This window comes from Acomys russatus, chromosome 12 (assembly GCF_903995435.1).
Source record: "Acomys russatus chromosome 12, mAcoRus1.1, whole genome shotgun sequence".
NCBI classification, from domain to species: domain Eukaryota; kingdom Metazoa; phylum Chordata; class Mammalia; order Rodentia; family Muridae; genus Acomys; species Acomys russatus.
This window is the reverse complement of record NC_067148.1, coordinates 54189572-54214503: the sequence shown is the minus strand read 5'-3', so window position 1 is coordinate 54214503 and position 24932 is coordinate 54189572. Positions and strand designations below refer to the sequence as shown.

General features: G+C 48.2%; 1 protein-coding gene across 4 annotated transcripts in view; it reads left to right on the top strand.

The window, feature by feature from the left end:
* Nucleotides 1-24932, top strand: part of Rab31 (RAB31, member RAS oncogene family) — a 167563-nt gene that overhangs the window by 22150 nt on the left and 120481 nt on the right. The gene's annotated exons all lie outside the window — the stretch shown is intronic.

The following is a 24932-nucleotide window of genomic DNA, read 5'->3' as shown; positions in this document are numbered from 1 at the left end:
CCTTTCCTTTTTTTCTTCCCAACCCCCACCCCCCCAAACCCCACACCCCACCCCACCACAGGACTTCTTGCTTTGTAGACCTCAGCAGGTACCTGAACACATGGTTTTGATTTTTTGGTTTGTTTCTTTGTGTGTGTGGGGCAGGTTTCGAGACAGGGTTTCTCTGTGTAGCCCTGGCTGTCCTAGACTCACCTTGTAGACCAGGCTGGCCTCGAACTCACAGAGAGCCTCTGCCTCCCGAGTGCTGAGATTAAAGACGTGCACCACCACTGCCTGGCTTCTTTCTTCTTTTGTTCTTTATCTTCTTCTTGTGAGTGTGTTTTGTGTGTCGCAAGCATGGAAGTGTGTGTGTGTGTGTGTGTGGTGTGTGTGTGTGTGTGTGTGTGTCACTGAGGGAGTGTGGAGGTTGGAAGACAACTCTCAGGGATTGGTTCTAGGATCCACCATGAGTTCCAGGGGTGAATTTAGGTCATCCGGCTGGACTAGCAAGCGCCCTCACCCGGCCGAGCTCTTGGAGTGGCTTAAATGAAAATGGTCCCATAGACTCGCCCATGGGGAGTGGCACTGTCAGGAGCTGTGGCCCTGTTGGAGGAAGTGTGTCACTGGGGAAAGGCTCTGGGGTCTCAGATGCTCCAGCCAGGCCTGGTGCCTCACTCTCTTCCTGCTGCCTGCGGATCCAGGTGTAGAACTCTTGGCTCCTTCTCCAGCACCATGTCTGCCTGCGTGCCACCATGCCTCCTGCCATTACGGTAATGGAATAAACCTCTGAATTGTAAGCCAGCCCCGACCGCAGAGTGGCCACCAAGTAGAGAGAGACAGACACAATGGGAGGTGTGCAGCCTCCGGGGACCTCTGCTGAGGAAATGGGTGTCGGGTAGCAATTGTCTGGTTCATTGTGGAAGTGGCAGGCGAAGTGATAACACTAAGAAGTAACTTTGGGTCAGAGAACCTTGGAATTTGAGTTTCTGCCTTTGTGTTTTGTGTGGTGTGACAGAAATGTTTTTTATCTTGTGCAGGCCTTACTAGGCCCCTGTCCCATGGATGGACCATTCTCAATGTTCAGAATGGGGTCTAGGAGAGACATGAGCCTGTGGCTGTGACCTCAGGGTTAGTAGGTTTGTGTGCAAGCTCTCCTCTGTTTTTCTGTGTGCTTTTCTTTCCCTCGCTCCCTTCCTGAACTGGCCCCTCACTCCCTGTCTCCTCCTTCAGAAGTAGATTGAGTCCAGAGCCTTTCACATGAGCTCTGCCACTGAGCCACACTCCCCAACCCCAAAGTGCTGACTTCTGGAAAAAGATAGGGGACCAGCTCTCATTATAGATGGTTGTGAGCCACCATGTGGGTGTTGGGAATGGAACTCAGGACCTCTGCAAGAGCAGACAGCGCTCTTAACTGCTGAGCCATCTCTCCAGCCCTCATGCTGGATTTTCTAGGTTGTCACTTTTTGACTCTATGCTGCGCCTTTCAGGCCTGTTTAGATTGGCACATGAAGAAGAGAGGTAGAATTAGTGTGGCCCCCCATGCGCCCCAATCGATGAAGTGAGTCTCTGGCAGGTGCCACAGGGATTGACTGAGTGCCTGCTGTGACCCATCCCGGAGGTGACAAAAGATCTCTGCCTCACAGAGCTAACAGCCTGAGTGACAGAAAGCCACCTAGGATTGCTGGAGAAAAAAGAAACAAGGACAGGCCTTTGAGAGTGGCCTTAGGGAGAGGTGTGTGTGTGTGTGTGTGTGTGTGTGTGTGTGTGTGTGAGATTCTTGAGTATTTCCTTGGAATCAGGTGGGAGAACTGTTTAAACTTTTCTTTTTTCATTTTTGCTTTTCGAGACAGGGTTTCTCTGTGTTAGCCTTGCCTGTCCTGGACTCTCTTTGTAGACCAGGCTGGCCTCGAACTCACAGTGATCCGCCTGCCTCTGCCTCCCGAGTACTGGGATTAAAGGCATGTGCCACCACACCTGGCTTGTTTAAACTTTTCATACTGAGTTATAATAATGATTAAAGCCACTGCAACAGATCTGGTTTAAAGGAGGAAAATGAGGGAAGGGGAGAGAGAGGAGGGCACCCATGACAGAGAGAGAAAGAGACTGAGAGACTGAGAGAACTCTAGAGAGTAAGAAGCATGAGTGATGGGCAGGTCCATTTTATCCAGCACACACCTGGCAGAGGCAGGTGATGACATCAGAGGTTGCTAGGACCTTAGTGGGACCACCTGGGTGCTAACACTGAGCAGTGACATAGTTGGACTCATCCTTTAATGAAGGTCACTCAGCAGCAGTCTTCGTGAGTTGATCCACCAAAATATGAAAGTAGGCTAAGAGTCTGGGAGGTGACAGTGACTTCTGAGTGTGATAGCCAGGCAGTCCCCCACTCCAGCTGGGTTTTGAAGTAGAAGATGACGAATGTCTTGGATAGACTGTGGAGTGTATGGACAAATTAAATCTTGGGGGGGGTGGGCCGGGCCGGAGAGATGGCTCAGAGGTTAAGAGCACTGACTGTTCTTCCAAAGGTCCTGAGTTCAATTCCCAGCACCCACATGGTGGCTCACAACCATCTGTAATGAGATCTGGTGCATTCTGGCCTGCAGGCAGAATACTATATAAATAATAAATAAATAAATCTCTTTTTAAAAATCTTGACATGGGCACACATGGCAGCAGAGGCACATGGACCTGGGAGAGCAGCCACAGCATAGAGCAATGCCGTTCATTGTGTGAGGAACTGATGCTAATGGAATGTCACTGGCGCTCAGTCTGCGTCCCTTCACCACACTGCTCCACAGTAAGCAGTCTTGGAGCCTCTGCCTCCCGAGTGCTGAGATTATAGGCGTGCGCCACCATGCCCGGCCATCCACAGGCGTTTGAGTAGGATCTCATTACTTACTGATTGCCATGTGACCTCCCTGCCCAGGGAGCCTGGTCAGCAGCCTCGTCATGCATGTTCCATGGAGCTGGCTGTGTCCTTTGTCAAAGATGAGGTGGCAAAATAAAGCAAAGAGCACACCAGGCTTCGTTCATAAAAAGCATTTTCAGAAGACATGAATAATTTAAAGGTATTCATTTTTATAAGGAACTATTAATAAATATGACATCAATCTTTTAAAAGTCTTCTTAAAAGACTAATTGGATTATTTGTATACCCCACCTCATAGGCTATTCTTTTTGCCTTTTAAAAGATTTATTTATTATATATACAGTACTCTGCCAGCATGTACCCCTGCAGGCCAGAAGAGGGTGTCAGATCACATTATAGATGGGGAACTCAACTCAGGACCTCTGGAAGAGCAGACCTTGCTCTTAACTGCTGAGCCATCTTTCCAGGCCCACATAGGCTATTCTAAATCAGAGGACTCAAGACATAATAATATACATGGAAACTAATGTTAATTTTAATGTCTTTATAACCAAGATATAAATATTTGCACAGGGGGCTGGAGAGATGGCTCAGCGGTTAGGAGCACTGACTGCTCTTCCAGAGGTCCTGAGTTCAATTCCCAGCAACCACATGGTGGCTCACAACCATCTATAATGAGATCTGGTGCCCTCCTCTGGCCTGCAGGGGTAAATGCAAGCAAAACATTGTATACATAATAAATAAATAAATAAATATTTAAAAAATATTAAAAAAATATTAAAAAATAAATGCACAATAATGCGCTGACTTTCACATGACTGCTGTTGGTGCGAGTCAACGGTGTGGCTTGCTTTGAGGCTTTGCTTTTTACTCGCTCAGCTCCTGTCTCACCTAAGACGTGCACGTTCTTATTTATGATCATATACAAAGGGTTTTGTATGTAACCTATGATGTACGATATGTATATAGTCACGATTACATACGTGTACACGATTACATACGTGTATATGGTCAGACATATACATGATTGTACACATGGTACACATATACAATGTGTGCTAACTTTGTCTATAATTTCTTCTTTAACAAAAGTATCTGTGGGTGAATAAGATACAATGGCTTAAGCAGGAGGACAACAAATTCAAGGTCTGATTGGACTACAAAGTAAGTCTAGAGCCAGCCTAAGCAACTTAGACCCAAAGTGACCTGAAAGTGAAGAGTGTCCCAAGAGGCTTGGGGATGTAGCTCAGTGGTAGAGCACGTGCCTATGGCTCGTGATGCCCTGGAGTTAATCCCCAGTATGGGACCCCATCCCCCAGCGTCACTGGGTGAAGGAAAACTGGCAATTATACACTGAGAGTCATGATAATAGCCTGTCATGTCCTCACACGGGTGTTGGCAGTCCCGGCTTCAGAAGAACCACACAGAACCTGGGGTCGAAGCTAGACATTGTTCTTGTCTCTCTCACTCACGGAAACACTTGGGAATGTAATGAAGGGGGGATGTCGGTACACATCGTTAATGAGCTTGTAATCGTTGCAGACTATGAAAAAAAAAGTAACGTCCCCCCAAGTCGCAGCAGTGGACGCTGAGTGCAACCCGGGTTCTGTGCTGAGAGTTTGGGTGGCCTATTATGGCATAACAGCTTGGGGGATCCTGCAGGTTGAATGCATGAAGATGGGCCATTCTGACTTCCAGTTTCCGTGTGTCAATGGCTGTGGCCAGAGCTACCCAACCAGGCTGGGTTAGTGAGTGAGTCAGGCATCTTTTTTTCTCATAACATTTTTCTACCCAGGTCATCAGAGTTGTGTGTTACACGGCTGCCTCCACAAAACATGTTCTGGCAACACAGGGTGGCTAACAGCTCCGAGGCTTCTGTGTCCTGCCTCACATAGATCCCAGGGTGGCATCTCCTCTCCTGCTTACCACTGTCAGTAAGGCCAGGCCAAAGCAAAGCAGGAAAATCAGACTCACATCCCTGGATGGAAAACAGCAAGAATCTGTGGTCTGTGGTCGCCTTTAAAAAAAGACACAGTCGGCCGGGAGCCGGAGACTGCCTGTAATCCCAGCACTCAGGGAGGCAGAGGCAGTTGGATCTCTCTGAGTTCGAGGCCAGCCTGGTCTATAAAGGTGAGTCCAGGACAGGCAAGGCTACACGGAGACACTCTGTCACACACACACACAAAAGACATAGTCGATGAGTATAGTATAGTCTTGGATGATCTGGAACTGATTCTCCTGCCTCAGCCTTGCAAGTGCTTGGGTTAAGGGCATGCACCACCACACCTCGTGGCTGTATTTAATCTCTCCTGAATAGGTGCTTTATGTACCGAACAACTGGGATTATGGGGGCAATTTCTATTATCATGTCCATCTTACTGAGGGGAAACTGAGGCTCAAAGCTGTGTTATACTCGTAAGGACTTTCCATTAATAAAGGATGCTTAAGCCAGGTAGTGGTGGTGGTAGCACATGCCTTTAAGCCCAGAGGCTCCAGGCCCAGTACTTCTCTCTCTCTCTCTCTCTCTCTCTCTGTCTGTCTGTCTCTCTCTCTCTCTCTGTGTGTCTCTGTGTCTCTGTCTCTGTCTCTTCCTCCCTCCCTTCTGTGAATCAGATGTGAGCTCACCACAGCACATGCCTGCCTCTCTGCTGCCATGCTGCCTGCCACAGTGGCCATGGACTCACCCTCTGAGCTATGAGCAAGCCCCCACTAAATGTTTTCTTTTCTGTGTTGCCTGGGTCATGGCGCCTCTTCACAGCAGCAGCATGACTAAGGCATACCCACTCCACTTCTTTCTTCTCTTTTTTCAAGTACTTTGAGCATTTTTAGTAGGATCTACTCTGGACCACATCTCAGTCCCAAGACACACAGTTTTCTAAGCCTCTGGGGGGTCATTCTCATTCAAACCACCTTAGAGGGTCAAGTTGAATTAAAAAAATATGTAAAATTAAAATAACCTGATTAAATGATTGGACCAGGTTTACGGTGTGCCTTTTGGAGGAGGAGGAGTGAATCCTAACAGTGTCAAGATGGGGGTTTTTGTTTTTTAAAATATTTATTTTATTTGTTTGTGTGTGTTTCGCAGTTCCTTCACTAAAGAGTAAACCCCGTGACTTTTAACTCTCCTCCCTTCAGTTCCTCGGTTCCTCCTAGGCCTGAGAGAAGCACTCTAGTTTGGTTCAGGAAGTGTCAGCTTGCAACATTTGGCCAAGCAGGAGGACAGGATCGCTGAGGCGGGGTCCTGTCAGATTTAGAAGTTCCTCAGTTTGGCTGTCCCTGCGGTCAGTGGGAATTGGATGCGTCCTGGGGGCAGGAAGACTGGCACTCAGCTTCCTTATTTATAAACCGCTGATAACCCTTCTGTGTTGGTTCTTTCTCTTCTCCATGACAACCGTCTGACAGAAGGCCTGCGTGAGGAAGGCCAGGGCTTAGTCACAGGCGAGAGGGTTCAATTCTGTCCCAGTGGGGAAAGCACTGGAGTGGCTGGGTTTGTGGCAGCAGGATTGTGCAGGGGCTGGTCACATCTCAGGAATAAACAGAATGCAGAGGCAACTAACTGGGCAGTCTGTAACGCAAGGCTTGCTTCTGTCAGCCTGTCCTGACCTCCCTAAACAGTGCCACTAGCTAGGGACCATGCCTTAGCATGTGAGCCTCTACGGTGTGTGTTTCACACTCTAACAGGGGAGCCTCACCTGGCATGCATCTTTCTTTTTCTTCGTTTTTCCAGACAGGGTTTCTCTGCGTAGCCTTGGCTGGCCTGGACTCTCTTTGTAGACCAGGCTGGCCTCGAAATCACGAAGATCCACCTGCCTCTGCCTCCCGAGTGCTGGGATCAAAGGCTTGCGCCACCACACCTGGCTGGCATGCATCTTTCAAATCTTTTCCTGACCAGCTTCTTCTCCTGAGACTACTTTAGTTGAGTGACTTTAAGGGTCTAACAATTTAAGTGGATCCCCTCCACAAGAGGGTCCTGATGGAGATGCTCTCTTTACTGTGCCCTGTTCCAGGGCCAGGCAAGGGGGAGCTTTTGGTTGAGTGTACCGATAATGGAGTTTCATGGGTTCCCATCAGCTGACCGAAATTATGGCATACGCTTTCCATTTAAAAGGTCAACGGCTAACAGCAAAGTTCACAGATTAAGTTGAATCCACAACGGCCTTGCACAAACATAACTGATCTACATAGAAACTTGGATAGACTCTTAGCTGGACGGTGGTGGCACACACTTTAAATCCCAGCACTCAGGATGCAGAGGACAGCCTGGTCTACAGAGCTAGTTCTAGGACAGCGAAAGCTACACAGATAAACTTAGAAACCCTGTCTCAAAACCCCACCGCCCACCCCCTCAAAAAAAAAAATAAAAAATAAAAAGAGAGAAGAGTCTGTTAACAGTTCCTCATTCTTCCTTTCAGCCCTTACCTTCCACAAAAAAGTAACCCCACTCTAGAAATGTTATTTTGGCTTGGTTTAAAGTTGAACTATGTGCATATTGTAGCTCTTTATAATTTTTTTTTCCGAGACAGGGTTTCTCTGTGTAGCCTTGGCTGTCCAGGACTTGCTTTGTAGACCAGGCTGGCCTCGAACTCACAGAGATCCACTTGCCTTTGCCTCCAGAGTGCTGGGATGAAAGGCATGTGACACCACGCCTGGTTACTCTTTATAATTTCTAAGGATTTGTGTGACTGATGCTTCACAGACGGGACTGGGGATTCTGGGAACTGCCCTTGTCCCTGGCGTGCACACAGGGAGGCTGCCCTCAGCAGGTGGAGCCCTGCAGGCTGCAGGCTGCCTTTTGTGCTCCAGCATCCTCTGCTTTCGCCCTCTTGCCCTCATTTTCAGAGTTTGCTGGAATGTGGCTGCCTTTGTAAGGCAGTGCCTTAAGAGTCTTTTTAAACCAGTTAACCAGGGGGCTGGAGAGATGACTCAGCTATTAAGAGCCCATATTGCTTTTGCAGAGGATCCCAAGTTTGGTTCAGTTTCTCAGTTCCCAGCACACACCCCGATGTCACACAACCACCTGTGGCGGCAGCAGCAGCAGGCAATCTGATGCCTCTGGTCCTTGTCTTCCAGCGCATGCACACACACACACACACACACACACACACACACACACACACGCAGGCACACACACATACATATACACACAGGCGCATACTAACACAGACACAAAGGCATAAACACACAAGCACACACATATACACACAGCCACACACACAAAGGCACACACACACACACCCTCACACAACTCACACACATATACACACACAAGTCACACATATACACACACAGACACACACACACACAGAGGCACAGACACACACACACTCTCACATAAGTCACACACATATACACACACGAGTCACACACACACACAGCAACGCATATACACTCACACAGGTGTATGCATGCAAGCACGAACACATGCACGCGCGCACATGCGCGCACACACACACACACACACAGAGTGACACAAATAAACCACAACCAAAATAAAATAAACCAGTGAATTAAAGTGAGGAACACTGTCACTGTTTATAACAGCTTTTCAGTTGCTTTCAAGACTGTTCAAAACAATTCTGTCGAGTGTGGAAAGTATTTCTTGGGTTTTTGAGACAGACTATCACTGCATAGCCCACACTGACCTAAAACTTACTATCTTTTACGTCAGCCTCCAAATACTGGATTAGGGTTGTGGTACTGTATATGGCTCGTGTTTCCTTTCTTAGATGAATAACAATCATTGGTTAAAGTCAGTCTCCACTCCACCTAACTATTGAGGTGTAATTGTATATAATTGTATATATGTAAAACTGTATATATGTATACACACACACACACACACACACACACACATTTTTACCAATATGGCTTATTACCAGATTTAAAAATTGTTTTTGTTTTTTTTTTTCTGGTTTTTCGAGACAGGGCTTCTCTGTGTAGCGTTGGCTGTCCTGGACTCACTTTGTAGACCAGGCTGGCCTCGAACTCACAGCGATCTGCCTGCCTCTGCCTCCTGAGTGCTGAGATTAAAGGCATGTGCCACCACCGCCCAGCAGAACTCAAGTTTTAAGATGGCCACCAATTATGTAATGAATCATGCCTGCATGACGAAGCTGCTACTAAAATCCAGAACCAGCCCAAGATTCATAGTGTCTGGACGGGCTCCCAGAGAAGGGCGGCAGTTCCACCCTCTTTCCCCGTTCCTCACCTGTACATCGCATGTGGACCTTACAGTAAACCAATAACCTGTTTCCCCCAGTCTTGTGAAGGTGCTTAAAAACATCAATCAAAGCTGGGGACCAGGTTGTGGGATCTTGGTTTATAGTTCTCCAGTGAGAAACATGGCTTTAAAACATCAACAACAGCAGAGCGTGGAGGCGTATGCCTTTAATCCCAGCACTTGGGAGCAGAGGCAGGAGTTTGAGGCCAGCCTGGTCTACAAAATTGAGTCTAGTACAGCCAGGACTGTTACACAGCGAAACCCTGTCTCAAAAAAAAAAAAAAAAAAAAAAAAAAAAAAAAAAAAGAAAGAAAAGAAAAGAAAAGAAAAGTAGAAGTGTTAAAACACAACAAATAAACAAAAAACACAACCTGGGACAGTCTTGGAGACTGACCAACCTTGTCTGTGGGCTCTCCGTGAGAGGACTGTGTTGGCTGCTCAGCTCCTGTCCAGTGCTGTGTACTTGGCCGCCTCAAGGGGAGGAGGAAAACCCACACACCTAATACTGGCAGTGTCTAGAGAGGGCACTGTAGGTGAAACAGAGTTGGACCTTTTTTTTTCTACCCACCTATTGAGTTCACATCATTTGCTTGTACTATTTTTGTAAGATTTATTTTCTGTATTTAGAAACCAAATTCTATGTCATTTATATTATATATAAATTACTATTAGTTTATTGTTACTTGAAGTTTTTAAAAAATATATAACTTTATTTTTTGGCTTTTTTCGAGACAAGGTTTCTCTGTGTGGCCTTGGCTGTCCTGGACTCACTTTGTAGACCAGCTGGCCTCAAGCTCACAGCAATCTGCTAGCCTCTGCCTCCTGAGTGCTGGAATTAAAAGCGTGCCCGGTGAAAATATAACTTTATTTAGGAACTTTATTGAGTCAGGTATACCAGGGTGTTTTTTTTTGTTGTTTGTTTGTTTTGTTTGTTCTGTTCTGTTCTGTTTGGTTTTTTTGTCTTGGTTTTGTTGTTGTTTGGTTTTCGAGACAGGGTTTCTCTGTGTAGCCTTGGCTGTCCTGGACTTGCTTTGCAGACCAGGCTGGCCTTGAAAACACAGCGATCTGCCTGCCTCTGCCTCCGAGTGCTGGGATTAAAGGTATGTGCCACCATGCCCGGCTCAGTTTTCTGTTTTTTGAGACAAGGTTTCTCTGTGTAGCCCTGGCTGTTCTGGACTCGCTTTGTAGACCAGTCTGGCCTCGAACTCACAGAGATCTGCCTGCCTCTGCCTCCTGAGTGCTGGGATTAAAGGTGTGCAATAGCAGACCTGGACTCTTTTTTTTTTTTTAACATTTATTTTTTATTTTAATTTTTGGGTTTTTTATGACAGGGTCTCTCTGTGTAGCCCTGGCTGTCCTAGACTCACTGTAGACCAGGCTGGCCTGGAATTTACAGCCATCCACCTGGCTCTGCCTCCTGAGTACTGGGATTAAAGATGTGCTCCACCACGCCCAGCTATTTTACATTTTAAAAGTTAATTGATCTTGTAATTTTGAGAGAAAGAACTAGAACAGGAATGGACTATTTAGGTCTTTTCCTCCTAGACCAAATGCCTGGCTGTCTGTCCTAACACACACTGACGTCATGCTCTGATCTGATGATGCCTTTCCCCTAGTAGTTCTCCTGTGTCTGTGGATTTATATCCAGATTTTGCACCGAACTACTAAAAATTTACTTATTCTGAATTTTAAAAAACAGAGAGGCATTAGTTCTGGTTATATTTTTCTTCACATGTGTCTCTTGTTTGCTCATGTTATATAAACGGAAGTCCACCACTTTGTGTGTCGGACGTGCAAAAGGGCAGGTGTCTGTGATAACGGTGTAGTAGTTATTATCCGTTGGCGTCTCATGCCCTGCAGGTAAAAGACCCCATTGGTGTCACAGGGAAAATACAGACACACAGACGAGATCTGTCCCTCGGTGTCATCTGTGTGGGTGCAGCCAGTGTGTGGCTTTAGACTGGAAAACAGAATTTGTGAATGCTTTATGAAAGTCATGTTTTGCTCAGTCCCTCAGCCTGCCACAGATGGGCTAGTTTCAAGTATTTCGTTTAGTTATTTTAGAGACACAGCATTTCGAGGAGTGCTTTGAACTTCATTCTGTTTTGGACGTCGTGGTTACAGAATTATGGAAACTAGAGATAGGACTCCCATTCATGGTGACCAGCATTCTCCGTGTGAGGAGTGGGTAAAGTGACACCCAGACAACACCCAAGGGTTTGGTGTTGGTGTGTTTTATGTTTAAGATGCCCCGGGAGGTCATATTGCCACTCAGTGGTTGAGCCTTCGTGAGGGAAAGCCTCTATCCTCAACACCGGTGTGAGCTCTGAGACGCCTGCTAGAATCTGAGCACTCCACTTGACCTCAGCGGAAATGAGATCAGAACCACAGGGAGACTGGGCAGTGGTGGTGCACGCCTTTAGTCCCAGCACTTGGGAGGCAGAGGCAGGTGGATTGCTGTGAGTTCAAGGCCAGCCTGGTCTACAAAGCAAGTCCAGGACAGCCAAGACTAAGACAAAGAAACCCTGTCTTGGAAAACCAACCAACCAACGAAACAGAAGCATAGGGAGAGCGGAGGCACCCTCCCCTGCCAAGTCCCGCATCTGCCGCCTGTGTGTTGAAGTCTCCAGGTCCCCACTGCTGTAGCTCAGCACGGCAGCAGCTCGACCTGGCTCTTTTCTCTCTGGGCGGGTTAGCCATTTAGCATTGCCAGATCATCCCAAATGCTTTCTTTTCATTGTTGTTGATTTTGCTTTTGTTTTTGAAGACAAGGTTTCTCTGTGTAACAGAGCCCTGGCTGTTCTGGAACTCACTCTGTAGACCAGGCTGGCCTGGAACTCAGAGATCCGCCTGCTTCTGCCTCCAGAGTGCTGGGATTAAAGCGTGCACCACCACGCCGGGCCCAATGCTTTGTTTCTCTGAAATTTTCTTTCACTTGAGAAGTTCTTTTGTCAAAGAGTAATTTATTCCCTTTACTGGGACATCAGAGGAGGAAAACTAAATTTAACTACCCTGAGGTAACAGCAGTTCTCGGCTTTTTATTTGTCTGCACCGGGCTTGCTAGCAACCAGGGTGACTGGTGACTAAGGGTACCAGCGGTCTGCCCTTCATGTAGTGGCTTCTGTGGGGCCACGTACAGAGGAGGATTTCAAATGCTGCTTAATTAAACAAAGAAAAGGAAATTCATTCAATCTGCCTAACCTGCTGAACATCCTGGATGAGGAGGTAGCTCTTGGCATCACAGGGCTGCCGCCACTCCTCTTTGCTGTCACCATCTTTTTTTTTTTTTTTTTTTTTCCCCAGGACAAGATTTCTCTGTGTAGCCTTGGCTGTCCTGGACTCACTTTGTAGACCAGGCTGGCCTCGAACTCACAGCGATCTGGGTGCCTCTGCCTCCTGAGTGCTGGGACCACGCCCGGCTGCTGCCACTATCTTGACTTGTGAGAGGAGACTGGGGTGCATACTGCCATGTCAGATAAAGATTCCAATTCACAACCCCAAGTTTCTTATGAATGGATGTGTGTGTGTGTTGGGAAGTATGCTGATGGAAACCACTGGTCAATGTTAAGTATCTTCCTCTCTCTCTGCGCACTTTATTTTCTGGGTCTTTCACTGAGCATGGAGTGCACAGATGAGGCTAAATTATTTAGATAGTGAACGCCAGAGACTCTCCTGTCTCTGCCTTCCCTGTGCTGGGATTACCGCTGTGCTCACCACTGGGCCTGGCAGCCTTTTTCTGTGACTGCCAAGGATCCCAAAGCAGGTCCTTTTGCTGGTGTAGCCAGTGCTTTGCTGACTGAGCCACTTCTCCATCCTCCACAGGTTGCTTTTGAGTCATCATAATATGAAAAACCAGAAGCCAGAATGCGAGAAGTCAGGCCCTCCTGCGGTTAGTGTGTGGAGTACAGGAGGCCGGAGAGCCATAGTTCCCGGGTAGTGGCACTCCTTGACCCTTGACTCCTTTAACCCCTACCTCCAGGAGGACCAGCCTATCTAATTTCTTCTCAGTTCGCCTGGCTTGAGTTCTGTCCTGTTCAGGTTGGTACTGTGTTTTAGGAGATGAGGAGCTACGCTCCAGCATGCAGCAGGAAGGAAGAACCACCAACAGGAAGTTTGGCCATCTGGGATCTGAAGTGTCACTAAGCCCTAGGTCTGCCCTCTGTCCTGAGTACTTCCTCAGTGGTAGAGACCCGATATCTGTGTCCCTGTGGGACAGGACTGCCCCCCGTAAACAGATGACAGAGTCTAGCCCTGGAACAACAGCAGTGACAGTGAGTTGGCAGGCTCCCCCACTGAGCATGCTCAGTAGTGATACCTGGTCCTCCATCAGTGTTGCTAGCAAGGTCAGGTGCTGGCATTTGGTGTTTGGTGGAGCATGGGCCCCCATTCAGGCTTGTGTTGGGTGCAGCACGGGGGTGGGGGGTGGGGTTAGGGGGAGCTAATGTGGTAGTGTAACACTGAGTGCTGCTAGGCTGGTTCCTGCTTCTGAAATGTGCTGGCCACTGCATTTTGGCCAGTAATGGGAAAGTATGCAGAGTGACAACTGCAGCATTCCCAGCGGTGGCAGCTCTTTCCATGCCCTAGTGTTCTCACTCAGTTTGATTCAGAAATACCTCCAGTGTAGTGAGCTCAGGCACCAGGTCAGGAGGACTGAGTCTGAAGCTGGGAATAAACTGGGCTTCACTGACAGTGCAGTTCACATAAGAGGGTCTCGGCTCCTAAGTTCTTTGCCTTTCTAGATGGCTAGGCGGAGGGGAGGCTCTGCTGACACCAGGCCACAGCTTTCAAGGCGTGGTGGATGGCTGTGGTGCCGGGTTGCCACCTCCTGTCCCCAGACCTGTGCCACTGTGGTAGTATTGACAGGGGCTCCGGGAGAATAGGCTTCTCTTGGCGTCGGCAGAAATATTAAGTCTCCTCCATTTTCCTGCGTCCCAAAGGTGGGTGTGGATAGCACTCCTGAGGCCACAGGGGTGGGGTGGGGGGTGGGGGGGAGGACTGCCCCTACCATAGTCTTGTTTCTCTGCTCTGTTTACTGACACCCTCAGGCACCGCTCCCCCCACCCCCACCCCGTCTTTCTGCAGATGGCCTCCCTGTCAGCTTGTCATCTAGCTTGGGCCCATCCTTTGGCTTTCATGCTGTTCAGCATTCCTCTGGAGAAATAAGGCCACCAAAGTTTGAAGCAGTGATTCTTTGGGAGAATCACCTAGAAAAGATACAAGGCGCACTTCGGAGGGGTGGGGGGCAGTAAAGTGAAGTTCTTATTGAAAATTCTATAAATATATAAATAAAAGCTAGTTTCTGCGTGGGTTCACGGTATAGTGGTAGAGTGTCTGCTTAATATGCTCAAGGCCCTGTGTTTGAGCTTCGCCATCATCACCACTACCACCACCACCATCACTACCACCATCACCACCACCATCACCACTACCATCACCACCATCACCACTACCACCATCACCACCACCATCACCACCACCATCACCACCATCATCACCACCACCACCACCATCACCACCACCATCACCACTACCATCACCACCGTCACCACCACCATCATCACCACCACCACCACCGTCACCATCACCACCACCATCACCACCGTCACCACTACCACCATCACCATCACCGTTACCGTCACCGTCACCACCACCATCACCACCGTCACCACCATCACCACCACCACCACCACCACCACCACCAGCAACAGCAACAGCAACAAAATTCTGTTTCAAATACTCCTGTGGACAAAGTTAACTTGGCTGGCATGTGGATTTTGCTGGCAAGGGCCTAATTCTAACTGAAAGAGAAGTATCTAAGAACACAGAGGAAGGGCTGTGTTGTTGGGTGGGAGCAGATTGGTGTGTTGCCAGGTCAGTGTCCACGCTGAGCAACGAATGCACTGGGGCCCTGAGAAGAAGTACTGCACAGATGTCCCCAAGTTGCCTTGCCTCGAGCCAGTGAAGGGGGAACGTGAAGGGGGCTGGTTGTTCTTTCGATGGAGTAAACTTGGGTTAGCTGGACAGGAAGCTCTGGCTGTTGTCTCTAATCCGGAACAATTGTGAAGCGAAGGCTGGGTCCCACGGCCACACAGAGAGCTGTTCCCAGAGTGCCTGAGGAGGGTTGGGAGAGAGTGTTCCAACTCACTCACCCCAGCTTGTCCAGAGTGAGCAGGCTGGCGCAGTCCCACACCTGCGCTGCACAGACCGCCGTGTCTGCGTGACAAGTGTGAAGGTGTTAATACTTCAGAGGGAAGCAGATCTTGTCCTTTTGACCAGAAGCTAAAAAGACCAAACCCCTCTTTTGATCAGAGGACTCGGAAGTGTCCGGGAGCTGAGATGCAGGAGGATGCTTCATTTGTATGGCGTAGGGGGTGACCACAGTGGGTGGATCCAAGCATTTTATATTAAGCAGGCTTCCCTTGACAGCCTGATAGTGTGCTGGGATTTTGCCTATGACCACGGTTTATTGAGGTAGCCCAGTGTTCTAATTCCCTGAATATCTTGTGAGAATCTCTCTTTTACTTCTGAGGCGGTGGGGACTGAGCCCAGAGCCTTATAAATGCCAGGCAAATTCTCCACACGCAGAGCCATACTCCAGCCCTGTGTCACCCATCCTCACTCCCTCAGTGAGTCTCAGTTTTGTCTCCAGGTCTTCTTCACTGTGGCGGGGAAGTCAGTGCAGCAGAAAGTTGAGCCAACTTGGTCACATGACATCCACACTCAAGAGCAATAGATTATCGGAGGCTTGCTCCTGCTCAGCTCACTTTCTCCCAATCTTATCTTAATCAAAGAGCTGGCCCCACTCAAGTGGGTGGGTCCTCCCACCTCAGTGATACAGTCAAGATAACCCCTGACAGACTTGCCTAAGAGGCTCCTGTCCCAGATGATAGCAGACTGACAGACTGGCGATTAGTCCTGCACCCCCCTTGTGTTCTCATTCTTCCTCTGCAGAAGGAAGGCGGCCACCAGCACTGTGAGCGAAGGGGTGTACAGAGTCATCCCATGACGGAAACACTTCCAAAGGTCACACGTGGATTTGGCCGGCCTGCCGGCCTCTGGCGGGCCAGCCTACCCACAATAAGGAAGTCAAATGGGCCCAGGTCTTTGCAGTGGAGGTTGTCCATGGAAGCTGTGCTGCTGTGCTGACAACTGCTCTTCGAGCAGGTTTCTTGTTGATCAGAATGTGCTGCCCTTTTTCCTCTCTGAGCCTGTTTCTATCTATCTATTTATTTATTTATTTATTTTGGTTTTTCGAGACAGGGTTTCTCTGTAGCCTTGGCCATCCTGGACTCACTTTGTAGACCAGGCTGGCCTCGAACTCACAGCGATCCGCCTGCCTCTGCCTCCCGAGTGCTGGGATTAAAGGCGTGCGCCACCACGCCCGGATCTTTTTATTTTTTACTTTTGTTAATTTATTCAGATTACAACTCAATTGTTATCCCATCACTTGCATCCTCCCGTTCCTCCCTCTCTCCCGCTTTCACTCTATTCCCCTCCCCTATGTCTAAGACTGAGGGGGACCTCCTCCCACAGAGAGTCCTAGAAACCTACAAAAAGAACATTTTGACGGGTGGATCGGGACCCAGGGGGCTCTGCTCAAACTACTACACCAACCAAGGACAATACAAGTAGTAAACATCGAACCCCTACTCTGATCTACCCAGTGGACAGGACATTCTCCACAGTTATGTGGAGAGCCGGAACTGACTCTGACATGAACTCTGGTGCCCCATATTTGACCATCTCCCCTTGATGGGGAGGCCTTATGGCACTCAAAGAAAGAATAAGGAGGCTACCAAGATGAGCCTGTTTCTTTTTTAAAAAAAAGTTAAACTGGGTGGTGGGTGGCACACGTCTTTAATCCCAGCACTTGGGAGGCAGAGGCAGGAGAATCTCTGTGAGTTTGAGGCCAGCCTGGTCAACAGAGAGAGTTCTAGGACAGCTAGAACTGTTATATAGAGAAACCCTGTCTCGAAAAACCAAAAAAAATAAAAAATTAAATTAAAATTAAAATAAAAAGGCAAACTAGCCGGGGAGGCAGAAGCAGGCGGATCACTGTGAGTTAGAGGCCAGCCTGGTCTACAAAGTGAGTCCAGGACAGCCAAGGCTACACAGAGAAACCCTGTCTCAAAAAACAAAAACAAAAACAAACTAACAAAAAAAGGCAATGTTTCCTCACGCTTCACCATCTTGCTATAAGGTCGCAGCGTGCTCTTTGCCGACACAAACATATCTCTTGATTGTCTCATCTGGTTCCTAAGCCTAGAACCACAGCACCAGAAGCTAACTGCATACGGATGCCCATGCCTTTCAGGCCAGAGCTGGCCCAGGCCTCCCTCTAATGACACTCTTGCCACCTACTGCTGGAGCCCGGATGCTCTCTGATGACCAGGAAGGAATCTTACCTTGCCGAGTCCCTTCTATTCCCTTATTGACTGTGGAACTAAACATTTCCAATGAGTGAATTTGTTATTGTTCAAGCCTAAGTCCTTGGCTCAGCAGATCAAAACAGAGCCTTTATCTGGCTTAACTTTTTCCTGCTGTGGTAAAGACCACGACCCAAAGCGACCTAGAGATGAGAGAGTTTATTTTATTTGCCTCATGTTTCCTGAGGTGCAGTCAGTCCACTGAAGGTGGCTAAGGGGGAAGCCAAGGCAGGAGCTGAGGCAGAGGCCCTGTCTTATACAGCCCAGGACCACCTGCCCAGGGGTGGTCCCACCCATAGTGGGCTAGGCCCCTCACATCAATCATTAATCAAGACCATGTCCCACAGACTTGCCAGTATAATGGAGGAATTTTTCTCAACTGAAATTCCTTCTTCCCAGATGGTCCTTGCTTGTGTTGACAAAATCCTACCCAACACAGACATCTTGGTAGTTTGGGGTAAACATTTCTTGCTTGTGTTAATTTAGCCAAGCTTCCCAACTCAGTGAATGCTTGTCTGTAATGAGATTGACCAAAGGCCTCCAGACTATACCAGTCATTATTTGCTGAAATAAGCTATTCCCTTATAGTAAATTTACAACTACTAACACTTGAGAATGCTTTAGTGCCGATTGGGTAAAAGATATAGGGCTTGGGGCTGGAGAGATGGCTCAGAGGTTAAGGGCACTGACTAATCCTCCAGAGGTCCTGAGTTCAATTCCCAGCAACCACATGGTGGCTCACAACCATCTATAATGTGATCTGATGCTTTCTTCTGGCCTGCAGGTGTACATGCAGCCAGAACATTGTATAAATAATAAATAAATAAATCTTAAAAAAAAAAAAAAAAGATATAGGGCTTAAGCCGGGCGTTGTGGCGCACGCCTTTAATCCCAGCACTCGGGAGGTAGAGGCAGGCGAATCACTGCGAGTTCAAGGCCAGCCTGGTCTACAAAGTGAGTCCAGGATGGCCAAGGCTACACAGAGAAACCCTGTCTCGAAAAAACAAACAAACAAACAAAATATAGGGCTTGTCATTTTTGTTTCAAAATATATATTCTCTAGTTTCTTCTTTAAAATAGGTATTTGAATTTATTACATATTTACCCGGAAATGGTTTAGACCCTGATTTTAAGGCTGCATCAACAGTTACATGTCTAGCAGAGAACGGGTTAATTAGTTTTGAATCGTGTACCAACGTGACTTTCTCAGCTGTGTGACTCGTGCTGCTGTGACAAGGTCAAGCCCATAAAAATTCAAATCAAATGCCATAAAAAGCACATGACCCACATGTCAATCAGTTCAGTAGCAATCCTTTTTGTCAGCGGGGATGGGGGGGGGTTCGTGGGGGGGGCTGGTGGGGGTGGGGGGGTTGTGTTTCGGTTTAAGGCCAGCCCCAGTCACGCCCCTGAAGCAAGTGGTACACACATACACACACTATATAATGCAATATATACGATATATGACAATGCCCAGCATAAAGGCATCGATCCGTTTATTTAGGTTGTAGTGGAGGCTGAGTAAAGGGAGGAGGGCATCTGTAATTCAATGTGCCGTGTTTTTGTTTGTGAAATGTTATTTGTTTTCCCATCAGGTGCTTGGCTTGGGGTGGGTAAAAAGTGCCAGCGCTTATATGTTACTGCTAGTGAGAAAATTACTGTCATCTGCACTATAGCTCTTCTGCAGAAATGCTTGCTCCACGGGGGACTACGTGTATTTATTATTATTATTCTGGTCATGATCTAGCACCAGGTGTTCCAGACCGTCATTCATGCCTTGGTAATAGGTTGTCACAAAGGCCCAAATTGTCCTATCCTGATTATTCAATCTCAAGCAATTATGGCTGGTGATGCTTTGGTGGGGGGTGGGGGCAGACGCGCTCTGCAATGGAAGGAACGAGGCAGAGATCTAAATGGGTCAGAGGGTTCTAACAGATACCCCGCCCTGGGCTGCTTCTTTTAATAAAAAGCTCTTGTTATTAAATGGTCGTAAAAGAGTTTTGTCTAATGGACAGGATAGGATTACCAAGAGCATGGTCCTGGCAGGCACCCAGCCTCCTGGTATCTAAATGATGCTGGGACAACCTACAGTCCTCTCATGCCTCAAGAAGATGCAGCTGCCTAAGGAGGGAAGGTGGCTGCCAGATACTTCCCTGGACCAGTCTCGTGCTAGGAGATGATGGTCAACCAGGCAGCCAGAGGTGGATGGATGATGTGCTATTGGGAAACGCACACTTGGCCATTATCTTCTGACACAAGTGGAGTTTAGGGCTCTTGAAACTCTTGCAGTCCCCAGAAAGTTCTGTGCCCCGGCTGGTCAGTTGTTAGTTGCCTTTCACAGCAAAGTCCAAAGCATGATGGGAATTTTCAGTCCCACACACAACCTCTGGGGAAGAGTCTGAAGATTGATTTGGCCGCCAGTGGCTAATGGTGTGCCATACGGTGACGTCTAATAGAGTTCAAAAGGACAGGATTGGGTCGCTTGAAGACAGGTGAACTTGTGGAGATTCCTGGGGGTGGGGCCATTCAGAGAGGGTATGGAGCTCTGAGCCCCGACTCCCATCCCTCGCCTTTAGGTCTTTTCATTTTTATCTTTATAATGTCTCTTATTATAGACTAGGAAATATATTTCTTAAGTCTTGTTGGCAAGTGAATCAGATTTGAGGAGGGGATCATGGGAACCCCACAGAGTTGTAGCCAGCTGGTCCTCAGTGGGTCAGAAGCAGTCTGAGCCCTCAACCTGAGGAAGTTTCTGGAAACCGGCTAGAAGATACTTGGTGTAGAGGAATTATTGGAAACCAAGCTATAGAGTGCTTGGTGTCTGAGGGGAAAATCATACAAAAATGGTCTATTTTGTAACATTACTATATAGAAGGAAAGTTAAGAAAAAAATTTTTTTGTTTTTGTTTTTTCAAGACAGGGTTTCTCTGTGTAGCCTTGGCTGTCCTGGCCTCACATTGTAGACCAGGCTGGCCTCAAATTTACAGAGATCTGCCTGCCTCTGCCTCCCAAGTGCTGGAATTAAAGGGATGTGCCACCAAAGCCTGGCTCGAATTTGTGAGTCTTTTTTATTTGTTTATTTATTTATTTGGTTTTTTTGAGACAGGGTTTCTCTGTGTAGCCTTGGCAGTCCTGGACTTGCTTTGTAGACCAGGCTGGCCTCGAACTCACAGCGATCCGCCTGCCTCTGCCTCCCAAGTGCTGGGATTAAAGGTGTGTGCCACCACCCGGCCAAATTTGTGAGTCTTAAGGCCAGCCTGGTCTACAGAGCGAGTTTCAGGACAGCTAGAGCTGTTACACAGAGAAACCCTGTCTCGAAAAAAACAAAAACTAAGAATAAGAATAAAATAAATTTGAAAAATTGTGGGTCAGGCTTGGTAGTTTATAGCACCTGAGAGTCTAAAACAGGATTGCTGGGAGTTTGAGGCCAGCTTGGACTATAGCGTAAGATTTCCCTAAAACAACAGCCCCACAGGAATAAAAACAGCACAGCATTTGTGAGAACTCAAACACAGGGTGTGGGATGAGTGTGTCTTTCATAAAGGACTAGTGTTCTGAACAAATAAATAGGTCAAATAATCTCAATCAAAGGAGCACATAGGTTGTAAATTTCCTCCCCTTCCCCCCTTGCTCATTTCTTTCTCCTTGACCTGAGGCCTGGCCATATTATCCATGCTGGCCTCAAATTCCTGAGCTCAAAAGACCCTTGGGCCTCAGCCTCTCAGGTCACATGGACGATAGGCTCCCCAGGCTAGGCACAATCTGTTGCTGAAAGCACAGGAAGGTGGGTCTCAAAGATGCCCCTCAAGGTGTGAGGACCATCTTTCTCCTCTGTCATCCAGAGGGCTGTCTCGGACCTGGCTGAGGCCATGAGGTCAGCATATTATTCATGTTTCCTCTCGTTTCTTAGGCCTTACTCACACAGGCACCCGTCCCTGAAAGGGAGATGGGGAGATGTGGAGAGGTAGCTATTAGTTGAGGGACCAAACACTTTGTTGTTGTTGTTTTTTATTTTTTGTTTGTTTGGTTTGGTTTTTTGAGACTGGGTTTCTCTGTGTAGCCTTGGCTATCCTGGGCTCACTTGGTAGACCAGGCTGGCTTTGAACTCACAGTGATCCGCCTGCCTCTGCCTCCTGAGTGCTAGGATTAAAGGCGTGTGCTACCATGCCCGGCCTTATTTAATTTTTGAGACAGGATTTCTCTGAGTAGCCCTGGTGTCCTGGACTCACTCTATGGACCAGGCTGCCTCTGCCTCCCGAAGCACACCACCACACCTATCCTGACCAAACACTTTTTAAAAACCACAACATTCTTTCCCTAATAGATGAAGTGCTGTGGGATTGCAGACCCCAGTGGCTCTTGAGCATGCTCTATGTTCCAAGAAGGACCGTGTTAGGCTAGCTTTGTGGTGCAGCTATAGAATAGCTTTAGTCTCTGGGCTCTAAGGGAAGCAGCACGGAGTCTTGTGGAAAGCCTTACTGTTCCGGTTAGGCTACCTTACACCTACAAATCCTACCTCCACCTCTGTGCTGCTCTTGTGGCCTCAAAGGGCTTTGGCAAGGGACCTCCGGGTCACTGTGTCATCTGGGCAGCTCAGGGCCTTGAGATCTTCGAGGGCAATCCCCCTCACAAGGCAACTTCTCAGCACCGAGAGACAGATGTCATGTTTCCCCAACGCTTCTAGAAACGCAAAGTTGAATCGCTCAGAAACTTGACTTAATGTGCATTATTGCCCCAGGATGATGCCACGTTCCAGTAAAGATAGCTTCCTGAAATGAGAAGTCAAAACTTGCATTTGTGGCTGATGTGCACTTAGCAGTGACTCACGCTGACATCTCAGGCCTTTTACTGGGCTCATCCCACTGACGCCACAATGAAGGGATGAACAACAAAGCAGGTTTCCTTGGGAATATTGACAGCTGCCCCACGGGGGTCTCCTGTTGTAGCAGTGGCCTCTGGTGGGCACCGTGGCACATGTAGTCTTCTGACTGGTAGCACGTGGGCCCTGGTTTTGTAATCCCAGTCCCTGCTGTGTAGGATGTCAAGCCTGGTCCAGCCCTGGCAGGTGCTAGGCTGAGGCAGGCAGCAGTCCCCCTGAGGGAGGGGGGCAACCAAGATAAAACCATGTGGGCAGATCACAAGGACAGGAGGCATGGAGTCAGCAGTGGTGAGGCTTTTCTCCCAGCTGTGTGATGTTTGCCTGTCCAGGGACAGCCTGTCCACATGAGAAGGGCCCTGGTGGAGGAGGATGCACTTTCCACTGGAAGTCATACTTTGCCATGAGCTGTCAGCGTCCCCTCCCTGGATTGCACTCACAAATGCATCCGCACACAGACATAGTGTGTTGCTGGCGTTCTGAGCCTTGGAGGCCTGCTGTCAATCCCACCTCCCCTGGCTTTTCCTGCGGCCCCAGCAGTCCCCTCAGGGACCACATGACCAGCTTGCTGTGGATGACAATAACTTCTTCCATCTTCCCATGGGGCCCTTTTATGTCTTTCATGGGTTCAGCCCCATTCTTAGCCCGCACCCCCTATTACAAGACAGAGTTAATGTCACAGCCATCCAGCCCAGACTTCACTGAAACGGTGTGTTTGGTGCTGGATTATTCTTTCAGACAGGCTTGGGTAGGGTTGGGCAAGTATCTCCCGGGAGAGCAGGGTTGGGCCTTTTGAGGGCTTCTGAGATTCCTGGTGCAGAGTAGGGAGATGTTCTGCACAGTCGTGGACACACACATGGCACCAGGAAGAGGAACAGTGGGCTCTGAAGGAGATTGGAAGGAAGCTTCCAGGAAGTGCTGCACATTTTCCATTAGTTTTTTTTTCTTTCTGCCTTCTAATAAATTTTTATTTATAAATAGTCCTCATTTAAGAAGCAATCTGGGGCGGGCCGTGGTGGCGCACGCCTTTAATCCCAGCACTCGGGAGGCAGGGGCAGGCGAATCTCTGTGAGTTCAAGGCCAGCCTGGTCTACAAAGTGAGTCCAGGACAGCCAAGGCTACACAGAGAAGCCCTGTCTCGAAAAGCCAGAAGAAGGAGGAGGAGGAGGAAGAGGAGGAGGAGGAGGAGGAGGAGGAGGAGGAGGAGGAGGAGGAGGAGGGGAAGAAGAAGAAGAAGAAGAAGAAGAAGAAGAAGAAGAAGAAGAAGAAGAAGAAGAAGAAGAAGAAGAAGAAGAGAAGAAGAAGCAGCAGCAATCTGGGGCTGGAGAGATGGCTCAGAGGTTAAGAGCACTGGCTGTTCTTCCAGAGGTCCTGAGTTCAATTCCCAGCAACCACATGGTGGCTCACAACCATCTATAATGAGATCTGCTGCCCTCTTCTGGCGTGCATATGTAATAAATAAAATATATATAAAAGAAAAAAAATTTCTTTAAAAAAAAAAAAAAAGAAGCAATCTGATACCAGTGTGGTGGAGCATGCCTGTTATCCCAGCACTCAGGAGGCAGAGGCAGGGGGATAGCTACGACTTTGAGGTCCGCCTGGTCTCCATAGTGAGCCCCAAGACAGCTGGGACCACATAGGGAGACCCTGTCTCAAAAAAGGAAACTATTTGAAGTCAGGCTTGGTGGTCTAGGCTTGCAACTCATTTGCTGGGGAGGCCGAAGCAGGCAGAATCCCAAGTTCAAGGCCAGCTTGGCCTAAGGTGAGATCAAGGCCAGCCTGGGCCACATAGCAAGACCTGGTCACAAAAATCAAAAGTAAAAGGGGCCAGGGTACAGCTCAGTTGGTCGAGCACTCATCCAGCAGTTGCGAAAGCTAGTGTTCAATTCACAGTAGCATGAAACAAAAACAAACATAATGCAAGGTGAACCGCGCCCTGGCATGGAATTCCTCCCCGCCCAGAGTGAAAGGTGGTTAGAATTTAGCCCCTAAGCCTGCCTTTTTCTCAAGTGACTTTGCTTGAAGTCATTTATTTTCTGAGAATTTTGTCGGTTTTCTCTCTACTCTTGCACTTTTCATTTGCCAGCTGGAATGTCCAAAGAGGAAGGATGACTAGATACGTACAAATAACTCTAATTTACTCAAGAACTAAAAGCAACCTTTGCTACAGAAAATAAACAGGACAGATATTGTCTTAAGTCAGTCAAATAGCTGTTTGAGGCTGAGGGAATGCACAGCCTGGGCGTTTCCCCCCTGGGATCATGGAACTACACTCCAAGCCTGCGAGTGTTATCCCCGGAGTTTTCAGGCCAGTTCCCGAGGAAGGGCGGTCCATCACAGCTCCCTGCTGATGTAGATCTCGAGCTGCCATTTGTCTAGACTTGCTTCCTGGTCCCATGCCTGACACACTGTGAGTCAAAGCGGCCTTGGCAGCAGCCTGTCATAGCCCACTTGCAGGCCAGATCTACACTGTCCTCCCTGTGGTCTGGGGCTCCTGCCACCTCACCCTTTAATTGCATCATCTGCTTCCCGTTTGATTAGTGAAATAATGGTCTCTGAAATTTT